This window comes from Anopheles coluzzii, chromosome 3 (genome assembly GCF_943734685.1).
Source record: "Anopheles coluzzii chromosome 3, AcolN3, whole genome shotgun sequence".
Classification (NCBI taxonomy): domain Eukaryota; kingdom Metazoa; phylum Arthropoda; class Insecta; order Diptera; family Culicidae; genus Anopheles; species Anopheles coluzzii.
Window position 1 is genome coordinate 60,089,821 of NC_064671.1, and position 7,204 is coordinate 60,097,024.

Below are 7,204 nucleotides of genomic sequence, written 5' to 3' on the forward strand. Positions count from 1 at the left end.
GTGAGGATTGCAGTGAGGGGCAAATGGAAAACTGTGAGAAAAAGCTCGCTACCACCAGTCGGATGGGGGTAAAGTCAGCTGAGCGCTTTGTAAAAGAGAGATTCGCTGCGATGTGAGTATGGATGGATGAAAGAGAGCAATATAGATTACAGTAACCGCAGCATCCAGAGCAACGAAACGAAACTGTTTGGGGCCACGAGCTTATTCTGTGTGGAGAAGGAGCTTTAATGTAGTAAAAAAGAGTAGAAGAGAGAACGAGTTTTGCTTCTTTAAGAGAGTGAGATTTGATCCGGAGATACAAGTGAGCTAGCATGGTATATACCTACAGCTTCCACAATGCCCATCTTATTTTTGAGAGACCCCTAAAGATCACGTTGGGGATCACTGGACGCGAAGAGTATTTGAATCAACAGGGTTGTCACATTATACTTCTTTTTTAGTAGAAACGATTGCAATAAGCTGTGATTTATTAATTATGTTAAAACCTTTATTTTAAATACTATTGAAAACATTGCCATTGGCGAAGTCAAGAGTAACACTATTCAGCTTTAGCTAGTGTATAGCTATGTAAACGAATTTAGTAAAAATAAAAATATGAAACTAGTTCTCTTTAATATTTTTAATAACTTAATTCATGCACTATTCATTTTACATTCAAATAGTGCCGACCTGGCTATATATTTGACTTCTTTGTCTGATAGTAACATTAATAAGTTTGTAGCCACTATGGAGTTCTTATTACTTAAAGCAACATAGCATTTGTTTGTTATGTACTTGTTTGGTGTCGTTAGGTACAATTATATTATTTATACATCGCCTCCATGTTGTGGGTTACCATAAGTTTTAACATTATTTCGTGAATTTTCAATCTATTTAAACATTGCCATTTTAAACCTAGTGACGGTTGGTACAATTCATAATAAAGTATATCATTTTTAGTTAGTTTTTTTTTAAGATCTCCGGGAAGACTTTTACACTCTTTTCGATCCATACTTTTATTTCTGTTCATAACATCTTTAACACTCCTTTGAACCCAGAACAGTAAGCTGTTACGCACAATTCAAGTGAGACATTAAAGCGTTCGACCGAAGGTAAAAAATAAGTCATAATGTGTATGATGTACTGTAAAGAAGCCGTTTCACATTTAGAATTTAGTGTTTAATAATTGTGTTTTTTCCTAGTTATCCTTTTTCAACATCATAAAGAAAAGCCGTAGATAAACTCAAATTAGTATTCTTGATGTGATTAAAATATCATCTATGTTCATTAGGAAGCGACGATCTGAATGTCCGTTATGTCATCCATCACAACACCAATTTCAGACCCTCCACTTGCTTCTCATTCATGGAACACCTCACCGCCAAGATCTTTTTGGAATGGAAAGGAATTCAATCGCAGGACAACAAAAAGGGAGGTTATCGATGATTGGGTGCTGAGCAATGGTGTGAAACATCCGAAAGGCTCCAAACATTTAGCAACTCCTGCTGTCACCTGCGCCACTGACAACCACATCACCCAGTGGTGAATCATGACGCTACATGATTAACGATCTTCGCAAACAGCTGAGAGATTGACGTTTGTAAAAAAAGTAACAGCACCATCAACGCCAAGAAATGCCTCAATACAATCGGTAGTAGAGGTATAGTAGGTAAGAAATAAAAAAAAATACTCACACACATACGGACCCACCCTTCTCTCAAGCGCAGAGTTCAAACTGAGAGGTCTCGTCGACATTGACCCCACGATGTCAGCGTGTTGGCGTGGCCGACGGCTTGTTGGGCGAGCGCTTGTGGCGAAATGAAGGAAAAACTTTATCCCCCATCGCCCATCGGGAGAACCGGTTAGAGCGAAGCTGAGATGGAACCATCCTTTCCTTCCGATGCAGTTTCTGTTACCTGATGGATTCCGCCGCTCCCGCTCAGCCGCGGCGGCTTTCGGAACCGGTGCCGTTCCGAAAAGTGCCGTTTTAATGCTAATGATGACCATCGCTTTCGCGTCCTTTCACGCGCCACCGAAACGCATCAATACCCCTTTCCTTCCCTCCCCAACCCCATTTTGGCAGTGCGCAGCATTCCCTCTTGCCACCCATCGATTCCTAATCATGTTTATTCTCGCTCACCCACAGTCGGCCGCCGCTAGGGTGTTTGGAAAGGTTTTTCTTTCACCGAAATTGATTCGCCGAACCTGCTGCGAGACTGTTGCTGCAACAGGGTGCGATGGATGGACCAACCCATCTAAGATAGCCTTCGACGATGCAAACGAAGCGAGCACATAATCGAACACCAGTTCGGGACGATAATCGCGACCGCGCCAGTTGCATCGCGGGTCAACGAGGTGAGCAAAATCAGCAACCAAGCCAAAGCAGCACCAGCAACAGCACCAGCAACCACATCAGTAAAGTGAAAGGGTACGGTGTACGCGAAAACTGCGCGGGAAAATGGATAAAATTATTTACTTATCAAGTGTACCCTGTCGCATGCACCCTTTCACCTGCACTTCTTCGCCGAGGGTTGGGTTAGGCTTCCACAAATCAGCAATCTTCGCACCACCGCTTGTGTAGGTGGACGAACAGGTTCTTGCAGCAGACAAGCAGGAAAACCCGATACGAAAGATGCACCGCTGGGTCGATGGGAAAAAGGTCCCAATTCCCTAGCTGGAGAAAGAAAAAAAACCGGTTGTAGCTGGTTTGGTTGTTTATGCGCCACTTTCCTGGGTAGAGAGGGAGTGAGCTTTTTTCGCGATCTGCATTTCCTCCCTTAGACCACCTGAAAAACGCTTCCCGCTTTGCGGTTTGATGATTTGATTAGGCGGAATGCGAGGCGGAAGAACACGGGCACGTTCTTTCGCCGTGTGCCCTTTCGCGAGCGGTGATGATGCTTACTCCGGGGAACCATAAATAGCGGACATTCTGCGGGTCGGTAGTATGCGTAGAATGTAGCTGTGATATCTACACCCTGGGGTCCGGGGGCGATTCCGAAGCAGAGGTTTCGCGATGCACAGAGATGGGTAGAGCATCGTGCTGTAGTGTTTCGTTGCGCAAAGAAAGGACGGTTTTTGGAAGATAGGCTTCCGTGTGACTGGGTGGTTTCGTAGTGTGCTTAAGCCAATAGACATTATTCATGCCGATGGCATCCCGAACAGGGAGAAGGGATAAAAGAAACATTTTGGTGAAAGAGAATGTAAGTGAAATGAGAATTTCTAATCGATTGTTAATTTTGTTGCGAATAATGGAAGTATCGATATTCGTGATATTCGTAAGGTAACTTGAATACACGATTGAAAATTTATCTAATTTCATATTCATGAAATTATAATTGAAATTATTCATTCAAATGTTTATTAATTTATTTATTTATACATTAACGTTTATAATATTATTTACACTTATATGTATCGTTGCACTTGTTTTACTATGTACAGTCTGTTCCCGAGTTACGCGGTTTCTGCGTTCCCGAGAAATCCGCGTAACTCGAATATCCGTGTATGTCGAATTTCTCGTTTTTTGACTAAAATACTATTGATTACTCGGAGTTTTTGATGTAATTTAGTACTTTTATACACTTTATCATTTATTGGATATGATTCGTGCAGAAAATTGCAATATGTTTGGCTTTTAAATGGTTTCAATTTGTTAGCAACTTGAAGCAAATTGTACTAATTTGACATTTAATCTGTCAAATTTAGAAAACCGCGTATCTCCGAATCCGCGTAAGTCGAGAACCGTGTAACTCAGGAATAGACTGTAATTATTACGCCCTTTTTAATATTTTGCTCGATAAATGGCAGTAATAACCAACTAAAAGAAATAATCAACTGCACTTTGCAATAAATATCGAATGAAAACAAAACATGTATCAAATGAAAAAAAAAGATATGATGAGAAATGAAAATCAAATCAGAATACAACATGATATGTTCCGTATATCTTTGTTTGATGATCGGTGTATACACACGCATGATTCTGGATCTTTGGTTTACTCTTCGACACTCTGTCAAGCAGTCTTTGTAACTTAGGAGAGAGATAACATACATTTTCTTTACCTGGCAATTCCCTTAACAATGCTAACAAGGGAACGCATTGAGCTGGGCAACTACCAGGGATTATTCTATTACCATAGTATTGCATAACGTGTGGTAGCGCGTGATAATTTTAGACGTTAGACGCAGTTGTGCGCGTGCTGGGCGAGCAAATCGAATAAATACACCCTTCCTTCATCGAGTCAGGATGGCCGAGCGGTCTAAGGCGCTACGTTCAGGTCGTAGTCTACTCTGTAGGCGTGGGTTCGAATCCCACTTCTGACAACCGAACTTTTTTTCAAGTGAAGCAATTGGTTGTTATAACTATATAGGGGTACGTACGCAAAAAAATAAAACTCATATTGCAATGTAACTAAAATAATAAAAATAGTACGCAAATAATGACAACAACACAATTGACCATGTGTATGTGTTAAAATCCAAGTCAAAAATGTTAATACGTAACATCTCCGATATAGAGAATCTTGATAATCAAGAGATTTAATAGATTTTAGATTTAATATCATTTTTATTATTTTTATGTTAACAGCTATTTGGTATTTGATTTCCGATACTGAATATTTACTTGCAGTTCACTGTCGTGACACAAATACATACTACTGCAACAAGATTACTAAATGTTGCGCAGGCCTTTCGGATGAGATTGTCGTGCTGCTATCTTACTCGTGTTTATAATTCCCCAACCTGCCACCAAGTTGATAGCCGATGCAAGAAGTGCTCCCGGTGGAGCTCGCCCTAAACGCACTATTACAACTCTCCAGCTGGAACAAAACGCATTTGAGCAACAGGTTGCCGCTAGCCCACCGGAATAACATCCGAACGAGCAACTGTTACGAGCGGTAAAGCGCATGCTTAGTTGAAAAGACCGAGGGATTCTCCACAACGGTATGTGAATGCGTGCTCAGTCAGTCGATGCTGGGAAGCGGTCGCATCAAGATCCAACTTGGACACAGAAAAGAAAAACTGTTTAATTTATTAACTACCGACGAAACGGGTCGTTGTTTCCGTCGCGTACACATTGTTCGATGAGAGGGTGGAGATGAACAATTCTGTTGGTGGTGGCAGCTTGCTGTGCTTAGATGCGTGTTAAGGTGCACTGTACGTAAATATACCTAATAGTCGATGATAGGTTAGGCTGTTCAGACGTACATTTATTCGCAAATAAAAGGTTCTTAACGAAGAACATAATATTCCAACAATCTTTGTAAACGTGTATCGTTTGATGTGTACTGTAGCTGTATTATGTACAGCTTGAAGACATAACTTCGACAAAAATTTACATCTCATTGTTTTTAAATATCATTGGTCATATATTTCTCTCTCATTCGAATGTTTACTTATTTTCTCTCTCACTTATATCTATTTATCATATTAATGCACTCATATTATTATAAGCCACGAGTAATTATTTTTAAAACTTCGTCCCGTTACCTTACTTCAATGATTCATTACTATCACTCTTTCAATTACAATATTATAAATGCATATTATAAAGAACATATCATACATTGAATATGAACATTTTATGTGTGTTGAAAAACATTAGTTTAGCATTAGTACAATGCCGCAGGGTCTTTGCTTCGCCTTTAGATAGCACCTCGTTGAGTTTTGCATGATGCTCCAGAAAATCACCACATAATTCCAGTCAATCAACACAATTAAACCCATTAAATAAGTTTTAAACGTCTTTTCGCCTTAGTAACGGGGTAATATATTGCTTGGGTCGTCCTTTTAAACTTCTTTTAATATCTTTGAATAGGCTTTTCAAAACATTATATGAACTTCTTTGAACATTCATAATAATATTTAAAGGAATTTGGCAGAATATGTTGAACAAATTTTTATTTCACTCTTTTAGTAATATTTTGCATTAATTGCAACATTCTTAGGAAAAAACAGTCCTCAAAAATAAAATACAAATATAATTTCAATTGTGCGTTTCAATGTTCAACATCACATTATTTTATTCATTTTTGTCAGTTAACTTATTAGACAAATGTTATCAAAATACGAAAAACAACCTCTGCTTTTTCAGCAGTACCACTTCTTCGGCAGCTTTTTTAGCTAAGAAAATCCATATAAACAAATGGAGTATAGGTTTGGTTGCCCCTTAATTGTACATAAGCCTCAAGCACACATTCGTAATTCATTTGTCGTATTGCAGTTGTACTTGAAGCTAAAGTGAGATATGTTGTTTTCACTATCCCTCTGTACTGAAACACCTTCGGTCGTTTAATATGCTGCTCATTGCACATCACTGAAGATCTCGAACGAGCACTATACTGCATAGTTGAGTGAAGACAGTTTATTTTTACTATTCTACATTTTACATTCTTAAAAATGGTTGCTTGTCAGGTTAGGTTATCATCACCTGTAAATTCTTCTCACCTTTTAGATCGTTCGTTTAATTGTTCGCAATAGCTCTAAACATAATCATTCGATAACATTTTTATCTTTTGTTGGCCTCTGCGTAGCACACATCCTTCCTGTATGATTTTTCAGCAAAGCCAAACCCGAAAGCCAAATTACTGCTTGAACCAGCCTTGATTCAGTTAATGCCTTATGCTGTGGAGAGTTAGTTTTGGTTTACAGTTTACATAGCACATTGCACCCTGCAGATGTATCCCCTTTCTGGCGGCAAACACCGTAACCACACACAAACACATCCTCACAGGAGGTGCGCAAATGAAGTCGGCAGTACCGCATGAGGCAAAACTGTAGAACAATCGCAACTCGTATGGCAGGGTGGGCGAGGTGCCAGTTCTGTTTACCTTGGTACGGTTACGCTTCGGGTGACTGCATTTCATGGTCCAATTGAAGGTGGCCCATTCTTACCTCAGTGCCTTATTCATGCACTTCAGTCTCGATGCACATGCACACAGCATGTTGACCTAATGCACCTTAGCACGGTACTACTGTGGTGGTCTATCGTTCGTCTGGCGGGAAAATCTAATCCATATTTCAATCCGGCTTCAACTCTCGAACCGCACCTTGGCAGCCATGCCCATCGTCTGGACGACAGCGCCTACTGGCCGACGACCTTGTCCCAGGGCGTTGGGCATCGATGGGTAGAAACATGTTACTGGCTAGCCGCAACTGATATCCGATTCGTGATCACACACAAACACGCAAACATACACACTGGGTGGAAGGAAATGTTTGTTGG

At 40.2% G+C, this 7,204-nt stretch overlaps 1 non-coding gene across 1 annotated transcript; it reads left to right on the forward strand.

The window, feature by feature from the left end:
- The first annotated feature begins 4,219 nt into the window (after positions 1–4,219).
- On the forward strand, positions 4,220–4,302 carry Trnal-cag (transfer RNA leucine (anticodon CAG)). Its single transcript has one exon. It is a non-coding gene; the product is annotated as a tRNA-Leu (tRNA).
- The last annotated feature ends 2,902 nt before the right edge of the window (positions 4,303–7,204 follow it).